At 38.3% G+C, this 15,628-nt stretch overlaps 1 pseudogene; it reads left to right on the top strand.

The window, feature by feature from the left end:
- Nucleotides 1-1,585: 1,585 nt before the first annotated feature.
- Nucleotides 1,586-2,141, top strand: LOC120878010 (annotated as a pseudogene).
- Nucleotides 2,142-15,628: the final 13,487 nt, after the last annotated feature.

Consider the following 15,628-nt stretch of genomic DNA (forward strand, 5'->3'; position numbering starts at 1 on the left):
TACCTTGAATAATACCTTTTCTTTCATTCTAAGAATTAACCAAAATATAGAAAATTAGCTTCCCCAAGAAGTAGCCGCATTTCAAAAACCCTTTTTAGGATTGAGTAACCTGTGGTTGATGAAGTGGAAGTGTACTTTCAATGCCACCTTTTATTTCTAAAAAGGATTCGGTCAAGAGTCAACAAAAGTGCCACTGAATAACTTCATTTGAAATTATAACCGCTGTTCCTTCACCAAAAAAAAAAAAAAAAAAAAAAAAGGAAAAAGTGCCTAAAGGGGAGTGAGCAAATTTAGCTATTATAGGAAAGAAAAGGAAATGCAACAATTGGTACCCAAAGCCTGTTTGGTCAAGTTAAAGAAGTAATTCAAAGAAAATGAGTACTTGAAGCGTGCAGAGTTCAACTCTTTTCACCAGGCTCTGGACTGCAGGCTGTCACTGGCAGAGAAGAAACAAAATGATGTGCTGGCTGTTTCTGAGCAGGTCATATTAATTTAAAACATGGGAACCTGAGGCACTTGAGGAAGAATGACTTTTCTATGTGAACAAGTAGCGGTGACTATCATGTTACCCCCCAGTCTGTCTCTCTCTGTTTCTTTGTCTCTGTCTCTCTCTCTCTCACTTGCTCTCAGCAGTGCCCAACCTCATGCCACTCAGGTATCACACCAGAGTTCAACATTTCCCTGGAAAAAGCATGGGAGTTGGGCTCAAGTAAGGTACCAACAGTCAGAACCTCGCCTGAAGGGTTTTTAATTCTCTGATAAAGTGGATAACTGCTTTTGATCTGACCAAAAGCAAAAATAGCCAATATATCCTTCATACAAAGTTAAGCTCATTTCATTTTAATGTCTTTTCCTGGCAACTGCCTTTTTCTTTCTTCTGGTGTTCAGGTGAATGACCAGAAAGCCAACCCAAATACCAATGTTTAACCACTTCTTTAATTTCTAAAGGCTGCATATGGCAGCCCAGCCATCTCAGATGTCCTCCACTTCATGAAATGCAAACAAATGTATATTGGGGGTCAGAAATCTACTTTAAATGAATAAAGTAAATGATATAAGCTAGGGAGTGGGGAGTTCTAGTCACTTGGACATGGCATGCTCCATAAATAGTCAACTATGATTTTTAAACATGCTCTGCACCACTTGGCCAACTCCGCTTTATGTAATGATCTCTATGTTTCAGCTGTAAATATTTACCCAATATTCTTTAACTCAAATTCCTTAGAGAATGAAACTAATTGACCAAGAATGGATTATGACAGGGAACCCCTTGAGTCACATGCCTATTCTTATCTAGTCAATCAGCACAGAAGGATTATGGTCACATATTTAACATACCAACTTATGCATTGTACATTCAGTTGGTTAAGGGATATTTCTTCAGATGTAGCAATGGGAGCGCCAAGCATTCTAATAGCTGACCTCTCCAACAGTACAAAGGTCTTTCCTACAGACTTAGAAACACAGTCATCTAAAAATACAAGACACTTTAAGTACTCTGTATTTCCCAAAAATAATCTATAAAGTGACAGCAAAACGGCTTCTCTTCCTCAGCTCAGCGGCAGGGGCTGCCCCTCAAGCCGCCCCTGCCGCCAGAGGCCAAGCCCTGCCCCGCCCACGTCCGGCGGCTGCCATGCAGTTTATGTTGCTCTTTAGTGGTCAGGGAAAGCTTAGATTGCAGAGATGGGGTGTCCCATTATCAGACAAATAGAAGAAAAAGATCACATGAGAACTTCTTCAAACCGTTTTAGCAAGGAAACCTAAAATGTGCAGCTTTCTTGAGTGGCGAGATCTGAAGATTGTTTACAAAAGATATGCCAGTCTGTATTTTTGCTATGCTATTGAGGATCAGGACAATGAACTAATTACCCTGGAAATAGTTCATCTTTATGTGGAATTACTTGACAAGCATTTTGGCAGTGTGTGTGACCCTGATACCGTTTTTAATTTCGAGAAGGCTTATTTTATTTTGGATGAGTTTTTTTGGGAGGAGAAGTTCAGGAAATATCCAAGAAGAATGTCTTTAAAGCAATTTATCAGGCTGATCTACTGCAGGAGGAAGCTGAAACCCCATGTACTGTTCTTGAAGAACTTGGACTGACATAACTCTCCTCCCCTGTTGAAGACTTCTTGTGGGATTTCACACACTGTAGATGGTCACTGCCTTCATGCCCATGTTAGCTAATGGTGTAAGATGATGACTTGTCAGTATTACTGTTCTGCAAAGCTGCTTCATTCAGGCCTACACAATTATTATTAACTGAAGGGAACTTTGGTTAATCAGGTGATAACAAGGGACTTAAGTATGAATTAGAATGAATGCAGGAAAAAAAAAAGTTACTTTTTCTGGCTATTTTGAAGTTTATAGGTCTGTTTCTCTTGAATAGGTTATTATCATTACCTCGATTATGTATATCTATGAGTATGACACAATCAGGCAATATACATTTATTATTCTCTTTGGCAAAAAAATCTTGTGAAACCTGGTTTTATGAAAGCAAAGACCACTGCATTTCAGTATATATGCAAATAAAGGGAATTGACATAGTCACATATTAAATGAATGAAAATTTCACTCTATGTTAAAACTTAAATTATACCAAAGACCCTTATTAGAAAGTAAACACCTAAAAACAAAGGGAATACACAAAAGACTAATGGAATGATGCTGTTTTACACTAAAAAATATTTCATAGGCATTCCTGGTACGAGGAACAGAGATCAGCTGTTTCATAATAGTAAACAGGCTATTTTTAAGGCCAAGCAACATTTGACTCCTGAGATAAATTTTTTGTGGTCGTAATCATTTAGTCACTTAGTTGGATTATTTTTGATGCCTCCCAAATAAAATGGAAAAGTTGACTTAACAGGGCTTCTTAAAAACAGTATCTTATGGAAAATGTGTTGCTCTTTTCACAAAGTGTTGAATAAGTCATTGTTTAAAGCATGAATATTCCTTCTGTGGTGCTTGTTACAGTCAAGTTTATTTTACTCCCCTGTTGCTTCCCTCCACTTAGAAGTGCAGCAAACTTGAGGGCAGCTTCCTTCCCTTCCATGGCACTGCCTAGTTATTGGAAGTCCTAAACATAAAAGCAGACACCGCCTCTCGTGAAAGTGTGAGTTGAATGAAGTAAAATGGCATTAGTGGGCACAATATTTTTAATAGATATACAGTTGTTTCAATGTCATTTTTAGACATACTTCCATGTATGTAAACGTTTTCACAGTTTACAACTTTCATTTGTATCTGCTGGGCTGGATTAAGCTTTGCTGAGATTGTGACCAATATTCAGTCCACATGAGCACTGTCTTACCACATTGCCAATTAGTTGTAATAAATGTTCAATGTACACACACAAAAATAATAATAATAATCTATAAAATATTGTCCTGTAGGATATTTAACTATTAAAAGGTTTTCTGGACTTGGGAACTTCATGAAATATTGAACAAATTTATTTAATCATATTTGATTCCTTAGAACCTTTAATATGTTCACATACACTGTGACTTTCTTAAAAAATGAATTAATGTTGTCACCTCAGTCATGTCCAACTCTTTGTGACCCTATGGACTATAGCTTGCCAGACTCCTCTATCCCAGGGATTTTCCAGGCAAGAATACTGGATTGGGTTGCCATTTCCTCCTCCAGGGGATCTTCCCAATGCAGGGTTCAAACTCGTGTCTCTTATATCTCTTGCATTCGCAGGCAGGCTCTTTACCACTAGTGCCAGTATTTATATTTCTCAAAGTTTTATTTTCTTGATTTGTTGTTTTGCTTGTTCTTTTCAGTAAAACACCCTTCTATTATAAGCATTTATTAGTATACCTAAAACTTGTGTTTGAGACATACTAATCAGTTATGACCAACCAAGATAGCATATTCAAAAGCAGAGACATTACTTTGCCAACAAAGGTCTGTCTAGTCTGTCATGGTTTTTCCAGTAGTCATGTATGGATGTGAGAGTTGGACTGTGAAGAAAGCTGAGTGCTGAAGAATTGATGCTTTTGAACTGTGGTGTTGGAGAAGACTCTTGAGAGTCCCTTGGACTGCAAGGAGATCCAACCAGTCCATTCTGAAGGAGATCAGTCCTGGGTGTTCTTTGGAAGGAATGATGCTAAAGCTGAAACTCCAGTACTTTGGCCACCTTATGCGAAGTGTTGACTCATTGGAAAAGACTCTGATGCTGAGAAGGATTGGGGGCATGAGGAGAAGGGGACGACAGAGGATGAGATGGCTGGATGGCATCACTGACTCGATGGATGTGAGTTTGAGTGAGCTCGGGGAGTTGGTGATGGACAGGGAGGCCTGGCGTGCTGCAATTCATGGGGTTGCAAAGAATCAGACACGACTGAGCTACTGAACTGAACTGAATCTAAAATCATTTTGTAGATGAGAAAATGGAGCTATTATAAATCTTTGGTGAATATTATTTTAAGCATCTACTATATGCCAAAAATTTTACTAGAAAACAGACAAAGCCCCAACTTGTTATCTCTCTAGGCAGGATGAAGGTAAGGATTGTGTGGTATTAGATATTGTACATTCAAGTCCTACTAGCTTTATGATGTCAATGAAAGTTGGTTGAATAAATTTTAAATGAATAAAGAAGTAGTTTTTAATTCTGGCTATGAATCAGTATCTCTCATAAGTATGCTTAAAAATGAACAACAAAACAAAACTCTTATAAGCTTAGGCACACTCCAAAGTTACTAACCATAATTTCTGGGTTAATGACTGCCATGTTTTTAATATTAGGCAAAATCTATTCAACCCCAGGAGCAGCACCTTCCAGTCTCTGACACCATCGAGCTCTGCATATGCAGCCACTCCTCCTCTCAAGCCTCCCTCAATAGGGATCCTTGGGTTATATTGGCTCACGTGCACAATAGAGGACCATCTTCCCATCTCAAGGTCCTTAACCACATCTATGAAGTCCCCTTTCCATATGAGATAACACAGTCACAGGCTGGGGTTAGGGTGTAAATATCTCTGGGGCCCCAACTCAGCTCACCACAGTTCCTTTGATCAGATCAGAGATGTCCCCTTCTTATCTTTGGCCACTAAGACTTTTATTCAAAATAAGCTTTGAATCTTAAAAAACACTTTTACTGCATCTATTGAAATGATCATTTAATTTTCTCCCTCATTTGATAAACAGGGTATAGTATACTGCTTGATTTATGAGTGTTAAACCGACTGCATTTCTGGTTCAGTTTGTCTGGAATGATCATCATTCTGGGCTTGGAGCTCATCCTCATATCAACCATTAATTACTTTCATTTGGGCTTCCCTGGTGGCTCAGCCGGAGAAGGCAATGGCACCCCACTCCAGTACGCTTGCCTGGAAAATCCCATGGACAGAAGAGCCTGGTGGACTGCAGTCCATGGGGTCGCTAAGAGTCGGACACAACTGAGTGATTTCACTTTCACTTTTCACTTTCATGCATTGGAGAAGGAAATGGCAACCCACTCCAGTGTTCTTACCTGGAGAATCCCAGGGATGGCAGAGCCTAGTGGGCTGCCATCTATGGGGTTGCACAGAGTCAGTCACGACTGAAGCGACTTAGTATCAGCAGCAGGTGGCTCAGCAGTAAAGAATCTATCTGCCAATGCAGGAGACATGGGTTTGATCCCTGGGTTGGGAAGAGCCCCTGGAAAAGGAAATGGCAGCCCACTTTAGTATTCTTGCCTGGGAAGTCCAATGGACAGAGGAGCCTGACAGGCTATAGTACACAGGTTCACAAAGAGTTGGACACAACTGAGTGACTAAACAAAAACAAACAACAATAGGCAGCTCTAATATCTAGTCAAGATTAAGAATCAATCATTTAAAAATATGCAATTTATTAGTGGCATAGGCAGCATTAAAACTGAGGATACTTGACATCCAATCTAATAAATTGTCTGCTACACTAAAGTCAAATAGGGACAATATTGAGGCTAAAATATATGTACAGAGAATGGCAGAGACATATCCAAGGACCCATGGCAAGAGACTGAGACTGAATACAACCTTAGGGAATTAAAGGAAGGGCAGACCATCTAGGAAGACTCACTAGCAGAATGTTAGGAAACAGGATGTTTAACCAAAGGAAACATACAGCCAGGGAACCAAAGCAGAAAAAGGCTGAACTGAGAAGCATGTTTGGCCCTAGGAAAAGGTAACAAAAAAACCTAGATGTTGGGGGGAAAAAAACATCATTACCAACTTCTATTGACACTCTAGAGTATATTTGTTCTAGGTACTTTATATGGACTGTCTCGTTTAATTCTCAGAGCGTTACTATGAAGTGAGAGTCATCATAATCTCCATTTTGGAGAGCAGAAAAATATAGCTGGAAAGGTTAAGAAAGTCCATAAGATTATCAACCTAATAAATACAGAGCTAGAACTCTATCCAAAGCAGCCTGAAATTAGGGCATGAAGCCAAAAAACCAGTGTAGACAGGCCCATGCATCTCATGCCCTTGAAGTATTGCTCAAGTCTTTCTTACATTTCCCAGGAGTCATGGACTGAACCTGGAGGTGAACTTTAAGGAGCCTCAGTTACAAAGTTTGGAAGATGAAAAGAAAAAAAAATTCAACTGGGTGATTAAACAAGAATTATTAAATTCCGTATTTGTTAAAACTTGAAACTAAAAAGAGGCTGTTCACAGAACATCCGGCCTCCTGGAAAGAGTGGCATTGTTTGAGGGTCTGGATTACCTTCAGAGCGCAAAGGAGATTCAACACAGTCCTCAATTCTAATACTCACTAACTTTGTATTTTCTTTCTTCAACTCTGGTTCAAGATATTTTAACTATTCTAAACACATTACTAAAACAATCCCTTCTAAAATAAAGGGATAAATAAGCTTACATACAAAGCTAGTTATTTTCTTATCTGTCTAGATTATTCCCATGAATATTTATCACTAGTTTTAGAGCAATCTGATTCCTCTTTTGTGACAGTTGTGCATACCAAATTCTGTTTTCATGGAAGAATAAAATTTATAGCATCCTGATTCCTAATCAAAGTTACTAAACTCCAAAAGGAAATATACTCCCTTTGAAATAAACTCCTTAGTTGACAGGAATTCTTTTTTTTTTTTTTTTATTAATGACAACAGTACACATACTGAATATACACTTGTATTCCCACTCATATGGACTTCCCTGGTGGCTCAGATGGTAAAGAATCTGCCTGCAGTGCAGGATGCCTGGGTTCAAGCCCTGGGTCAGGAAGATCTCCTGGAGAAGGAAATGGCAAGCCACTCCAGGATTCTTACCTGGAGAATTCCACAGACAAAGGAGCCTGGTGGGCTACAGTCCATGGGGTCGCAAATAGTCGGACATGAATGAACACCTTTTACTTCACTGTTTCTCATACAGTTCAGTTGATCCAGTTTGAACAGGATAAATTTTATGTACAAAGTTTATACATTTTATGATGGCTTAATCTCATTAGCCAAAGTTCATTCCTTATTTTGATTCTCTCTCCTCTTTCTCTGTCTAAATGTGATCTCAAACCCCTAGAGCAATATATTGCACTGGGAGATACAAAAAATTCTGGTAGCAAAAATATAAGAAATTGATATGGTAATAAAGTGCTTTAGGGAAGCATAATGTATTAAAATCCACTCTAGCCTCACTGTCTATTCATGAGGAAGGGGCAATCATTTTACAAGTTTTCAAATGATATATGGAGCATTACTTCTTTATAATAAGAATCTAGTGGGTGTATTTAAATAAAACATCTTCAAGGACTGTACCCAAATTTTCACTGAGAAATATTTTTAAATTAAGATGGGGTTGTATGTATATATATATACTAGTAATCTAGTGTGAAGTAACAAACTATCACAAAGTTAAAGGATTAAAACAGCACACTCATTACATCAAAGTTTCCCCCTGGATCAGAGGTACAAGAATAGGTTAGTGTGTCCTCAGCTGAGGGTCTCATAAGGCTACAATCAAGGTATTTTCTGGGTCCTGTTCTCATCTGGAGTCCTGACTGCAAACTTTCAAGAAGACTAGGTGGTTTGTAATATATATTTCCTTGAGGGCTAAGAGCCTAGGCTTCTTGCTAGCCATCACCTACACATCACTGTTTATTCCTTGCCCTGTGGTCCTCCCAACATGATTGCTTACTACTTCTAGGATAGTAAGAGTGCATGGAGCCAGTTGGCTAGCAAAACAGAGTCTTATATAATGTACAATAATCACGGAAGTGAAATACAAACACTTCTGTCATTTGTCAAAATCAAATCCCAGGTTTCACCCACCCTCAAAGGAAGGATTTTACACAAAGCCATGAATGTCAGGTGGGTGACCACCCTAGAGTCTATCTGTCACAGAATGGTAGAAGCCAAGGTGAGTATAGCTTGAAAACCCCTCAAATGCTGCAGATATATTGCTCTCCTTCAGAGAATCACTGCCCTCTATCTGCCATTATTTCCTCTTAAAGTGAATTTGTGGGTCATTTATGTCAAATTCTCTTCTAAATACAAATCTGGAATCTACTCTAGTCCCACTTAATGAAAATGTCTCAGACAGGTCCTTAGAATTGACTTCAGTATGATGTTTAGAATAGCTTAAACGTGAGAGCAATTACTAACATCGCCTTATTGAAAGGATTAAAATTTCTGGCTATATGTAATATATTTTCCCAGAATTTTAAATAAAGTTTAACCCCAACAACTTCCCTAAAATTTGGATTTTCCCTGTGTGTGCATTAGTCGCTTATTCGTATCCAACTCTTTGTGTCCCCATGGACTATAGCCTGCCAGGCTCTTCTGTCCATGGAACTTTTCAGGCAAGGATATGGGTGTGGGTTACCATTTCCTTCCCCAGGGGATCTTCCCAGATCAGGGAATGAACCCACATCTCCTGCATTGCAGGCAGACTGAGCTGCAATTGTGTTACCCACTGAGCTGCTAGGGAAGCCCTAAACTTTTTCATAAGGCAGGGTCCATAGGCAACCTAGGGATCGAACCCAGGTCTCTCACATTGCAAGCAGATTCTTTACCAGCTGAGCCATCAGAGAAGCCCAAGAATACTGCAGTGGGTAGCCTTTCTCCAGGGAATCATACCAACCCAGGAAGCGAACTGGGGTTTCCTGCATTGCTGGCTGAAAGTCCAAACCTGGGATTTGGATTTTCCCTAGAATTACATAATAGCAGTAATATAATAAAATGAGTTTTCAAAAAGTGTTAGCAAACTAAGGCTCTTTCCAGCATCTTAAACTTTACAAATTTGAGAGTCCCCTTCTTTAGAAATTAAATTTTATTGTAATACTACAGATTACAATCATAATTGGGATGCTTAAAATAACAGCTTTAGAATATTAGAGGATCATTTCTAACATATAAAGAACATTTCAAAGAATAAGGTGAGGAAAAAGAAATTTAAGAATTTCACTAGGCAGTATCCTTTTGAAAAGAAAAACCAGCACCAAGGAGAATCAAAGGTTTTTTTTTTTTTGTATCAAAAGAGGCCAAACAAAATGTCTTCCTTTATATTAAAACATGAGATAAGATGTAACACTAGGTTCATAATTTTGTCAACCACTGACCTTTTTTCTTCTAACACCAACCTTACAAATACATTAAAGAATACTTTTTCCCTTAAAGGTGAACCCAATTGATTATTACTATTTCAAAGTAACTTCTGCAAGCAATCTTGTAGGTTCACAACTTAAAAGAAGTTTATGATCTTTGACTATTTTCCTGATTTGAGTACCTTTTTCACTATATAACTTTATTCATCCTTCAGAATTTTTTCTCATCTTACGATAACTAAGGAGAAAAAAGTCTCAATAGATATTTTCCCCAGAAATTTATCGTTTCCTACTTTTTCCTCAGATTCATCTGATCTTTCTAAGGGTGATCTTTTAAAAAATCTGCAAGCAATAAATGCTGGAGAGGGTGTGGAGAAAAGGGAACCCTCCTACACTGTTGGTGGGAATGCAAACTAGTACAGCCACTATGGAGAACAGTGTGGAGATTCCTTAAAAAATTGCAAATAGAACTGCCTTATGACCCAGCAATCCCACTGCTGGGCATACACACTGAGGAAACCAGAATTGAAAGAGACACATGTACCCCAATGTTCATCGCAGCACTGTTTATAATAGCCAGGACATGGAAACAACCTAGATGTCCATCAGCAGATGAATGGATAAGAAAGCTGTGGTACATATACACAATGGAGTATTACTCAGCCATTAAAAAGAATACATTTGAATCAGTTCTGATGAGATGGATGAAACTGGAGCCGATTATACAGAGTGAAGTGAGCCAGAAAGAAAAACACCAATATAGTATACTAACACATATATATGGAATTTAGAAAGATGGCAATGATGACCCTGTATGCAGGACAGCAAAAAAGACACAGATGTGTATAGCGGACTTTTGGACTCACAGGGAGAGGGAGAGGGTGAGATGATTTGGGAGAATGGCATTGAAACATGTATAATATCATGTAAGAATCGAATCGCCAGTCTATGTCCGATGCAGGATATGGCATGCTTGGGGAGGGTACACGGGGATGACCCAGAGAGATGTTGTGGGGAGGGCGGTGGGAGGGGGGTTCATGTTTGGGAACACATGTACACCTGTGGTGGATTCATATCAATGTATGGCAAAATCAATACAGAATTGTAAAGTAAAATAAAAAATAAATAAATAAATAAAAATAGAGCTACCATATGATCCAGCAATCTCATTCCTGGGCATATATCCAGAGAAAACCGTAATTTGGAAGATGCATGCACCCAACCTGAACGTTCATCAACAGAGGAATAGATGAAGAAGATGTAGTACATATATACGGTGCAACATTGCTCAAGCATAAAAAAGAATGAAATAATGCCACTTGCAGCAACATGAATGGACTTGGATATTGTGGTATTGAATGAAGTAAGTTAGGCAGAAAGATAAAAGTCATAAGATATTGCTTATATGTGGAATCTTAAGGGTACAAATGAACTTATTTACAAAATGGAAATAGAGTACCAAATTTAGAAAACAAATGTATGGTTACCAGGGGCAACTGGGGGAAGTATAACTTGGGAGATTGGCATTGACCTATACACACTACTATATATAAAATAGATAACTAATAAGAACCTACTTAATAGCACAGGGAATTTTTAAATACTTTATAATGACCTAAATGGGAATATAATCTAAACAAGAGTGGATATATGTGTATATATAACTAACTCACTTTGCCGAATAGCAGAAACTTACAAAACATTGTAAATCAACTATACTCCAATAAAAAAATTAATTAAAAAAAAATAAAATCTCTTATATTTCCTTTCTAGTTCCCAGAATACTCTACTGGACCTAAGCATCTCTGAAGTAATATTTTTAAATTAAACTTTCTCTGATTTGAATATAGAAACAGATTTTGAGGGTGTTGGTTTCATTACAGAGAACTACATTGTGTTGAAAAGAGGAACAATATTATATATTCCAAATAATCCAGTATAGATTTGTAGACCAGGAAGTGGGGAAGGCTTGGGAGAGTTAGAAAGGGCAGGTGTGAAAGAGTAGTTAGAGAGAAGTGAGGATGAGATAAGCCAACTCAGCCTTTACTTCTTATCTCCAATTGTAGTGAAATCGTCACTTATGAAATCACTCAATATTGTCTAGGACAGCAAAACAAGGAAAATGCTCTGGGACTACCAGTACTTTTGTACTGATTTAAGAATAATTGGGATATTCTCTTCATGATTATAACAAAAGTAGGAATTATCATTGGCCCCTTTCAATTTAGATTTCATTAAGCAGATTTACTAATCACTGAGAGAATTATTTTAGCTATTGACTAGATTTCTCTATACTTAATATGTAGCATGTTCATGATGTTTTAACCATACACTATCTATTCAAACCCTTACTTAGGCATCTATGCATTACTAAGTGATATCTTGGTCATGTTGTTGAGGTAGCTTTTTGACTGCAAAAACATCAAATTCATATAGTTTATGAGCCCCCACTGTCTTATTTAGGGGAGATGCTCTCAAGCTTTATGCTCTTAAAACTATTATTATATATAAAATATATTTTTATTTAAATTTTTTTGTCTTTTACTGAAATATAGTTGACAATAATACTATGTTAATGTCAGGCATATTACATAATGATTTGATATTTGCATATATTATGCAATGATCATTTCTATAAGTCTAGTAACTCTTCATCCCCATACAAAAGTGAAGTGAAATTCACTCAGTTGTGTCTGACTCTATATAGTCCATGGGATTCTCCAGGCCAGAATACCAGAGTAGATAGCCTTTCCCTTCTCCATGGGATCTTCACAACCCAGGGATTGACACAGGTCTCTTGCATTGCAGGTGGATTCTTTACCAGCTGAACCACCAGGGAAACCTATACAAAGTTATTATTATATTATAAACATTATTATAAACCATATTCCTTATATTGTATATTACATCTCCATGACTTCCTTATCATATATCTGGAAGCTTGTAACTTTTAATTCCCTTCACCTATTTTGCCCACACCCAACTTCCTTTCCCTTAAGGGCAACCTCTTTGCTTTCTGCATACATGAATCTGTTGCTGTTCTGTTTTTATAGATTGCAAATATAAGTGAGAGTATGCAGTATTTATCTTCCTCTGTCTGCCTATTTCGCTTCACATAATACTCTTGAGATTCATTCCTATTGTTGAAAATATCAAGATTTCCATTTTTTTATGGATTAGTAATATCTCATTGTCCTTTTGAAGGAAGTCACCATTACATCTACCATAGTTTGGACTCAGGCCAAACTACAGGGAGGGGAACACAGCCCCACTCATCAGCAGATAATTGGATTAAAGACTTACTGTGCATTGACTTGTGCACCAGAGCAAGATCTAGATTTTCCCAGAGCCAGTCCCTCCCATCAGGAAGCTTCCACAAGCCTCTTATCTTCATCCATCAGAGGGCAGACAGAATGAAAAGCACAATCACAGAAAACTAACCAAACTCATCACATGGATCACAGCCATGACTAACTCAGTGAAACTATGAGCCATGCAATGTAGGGCCACATAAGACAGATGGGTCATGGTAAAGCATTCTTTTTTTTTTTTCATGGTAAAGCATTCTGACAAAATGTGGTACACTGGAGAAGGGAATGGCAAAGCACTTCAGCATGCATGTCTTGAGAACTGCATGAATAGTATGAAAAGCAAAAGGAAATGGCATTTAAAGAGGAACTCCCCAGGTCAGTATTGGCCCAACATGCTACTGGAAAACAGCAGAGAAATAGCATCAGAAGGAATGAAGAGGTTAAGCCAAGGCAGAAACAATACCTAGTTGTGGATGTGTCTGGTGGTGAAAATAAAGTCTGATACTGTAAAGAACATTATTGCATAGGAACCTGGAATGTTAGATCCATGAATCAAGGTAATGGAAGTAGTCAAACAGGAGATGGCAAGAGTGAACATTGACATTTTAGGAATCAGTGAACTTGAGTTTGAGCAAGTTCCAGGAGTTAGTGATGGACAGGGAGCCCTGTTGTGGTGCAGTCCCTGAGCTCACAAAGATTTGGATGCAACTGAGTGAACTGAACTGAACTAAAATGGACCAGAATGGGCTAATTTAATTCAGATGATCATTGCATCTACTACTGAGGGCAAGACTCCATTTCTCCTAGTCAACAAGAGAGTCTGAAATGCAGTACTTGGGTGCAATCTCAAAAATGACAGAATGATCTCAGTTTACTTCCAAGGCAAACCACTCAATATCATAGTAATCTAAGTCTATGCCCAACCACTAATGACAAAGAAGCTGAAGTTAAATGGCTCTATGAAGACCTACAAGACCTTCTAGAACTAACAACCAAACAGAAAAAAAAGTCATTTTCATTATAGGGGACTGGAATGCAAAAGTAGGAAGTCAAAAGATACCTGGAATAACAAGCAAGTTTGGCCTTGGAGTACAAAATGAAGCAGAGCAAAGGCTAACAGAGCTTTGCCAAAAGAACGCACTAGTCATAGCAAACACCCTCTTCCAACAACACAAGAGACAACTCTACACATGAATATCCCCAAGTGGTCAGTACCAAAATGAGATTGATTCTATTCTTTGCAACTGAAAATGGAGAAGCTCTATACAGTCAGCAAAAACAAAACTGGGAACTGACTGTCGCTCAGATTATGAACTCTTTATTGCCAAATTCAGACATAGGTTGAAGAAAGTAGGTAAAATGACTAGGCCATTCAGGTAAGACCTAACTCAAATCCCTTACAATTATACGGTGGCAGTAACAAATAGATTCAAGGGATTAGATCTGATGGACAGACTGCCTAATGAAATATGGAGGGAGGTTCATAACACTGTACAGGAGGTGGTGATCAAAACCATTCCCAAGGGGAAACAATGCAAAATGGCAAAATGGTTGTCTGAGGAGGCCTTACAAATATCTGAGAAAAGCAGAGATGTGAAAGGCAAAGGAGAAAAGAAAAGATATAACCACTTGAATGCAGAGTTCCAAAGAATAGCAAGAAGAGATAAGAAAGCCTTCTGCAGTAAACAATGCAAAGAAATAGAGGAAAATGATAGAGTGGTAAAGACTGAGATCTCTTCAAGAAAAATAGAAATACCAAGGGAACATTTCATGCAAAGATGGGCACAATAAAGGACAGAGATGGTATGGACCTAGCAGAAGCAGAAGATATTAAGAAGAGGTGGCAAGAAACAGAATTATACAAAAAAAGAGAGAACTTAATGACCCAGATAACCACGATGGTACAATCTCTCACCTAGAGCCATGCAGCTTGGAGTGAAAAGTCAAGTGGGCCTTAGGAAGCATCACTACAAACAAACCTAGTGGAGGTGATGGAATTTAAGCTGAGCTATTTCAAATCCTAAAAGATGATGCCATGAAAATGCTCCACTCAGTATGCCAGCAAATTTGGATAATTCAACAGTGGTCACAGGACTGTGAAAGGTCAGTTTTCATTCAAATCCCAAAGAAGGTAAATGCCAAAGAATGCCCAAACTACCACACAACTGAACTCATTTCACATGCTAGCAAAGTAATGCTCAAAATTCTCCAAGGGAGTCTTCATCAGTATGGGAACTAAGAACATTCAGATGTTCAAGCTGGATTTAGAAAAGGGAGAGGGCCAGAGATCATATTGCCAACATCCATTGGATCCTAGAAAAAGCAAAAGAATTCCAGAAAAACATCTACTTTTGCTTTATTGACTATGCCAAAGCCTTTGGCTGTGTGGCTTGCAACAAACTGTCAAAAATTCTTAAAGAGGTGAGAATACGAGAACACCTGACCTGCCTCCTGCTAAACCTGTATGCAAGTCAAGAAGCAACAGTTAGAACCTAACATGGAACAACTAACTGGTTAAAAATTGGGAAATGAGCACCTCAAGGCTGTATATAGTCACCCTGCTTATTTGACTTATATGCATAGTACATCATACATAATGCCAGACTGGGTGAAGCACAAGCCAGAATCAAGGTTGCCAGGAGAAATACCAATAATCTCAGATATGTAGAAGACACTGCCCTTATGGCAGAAAACAAAGAGGAACTGAAGAGCCTCTTGATGAAGGTGAAAGAGGAGAGTGAAAAAGCTGGCTGAAAACTCAAAATTCAAAAAACTAAG

The sequence above is a fragment of the Oryx dammah genome, unplaced genomic scaffold, assembly GCF_014754425.2.
Source record: "Oryx dammah isolate SB20612 unplaced genomic scaffold, SCBI_Odam_1.1 HiC_scaffold_18, whole genome shotgun sequence".
NCBI lineage: Eukaryota > Metazoa > Chordata > Mammalia > Artiodactyla > Bovidae > Oryx > Oryx dammah.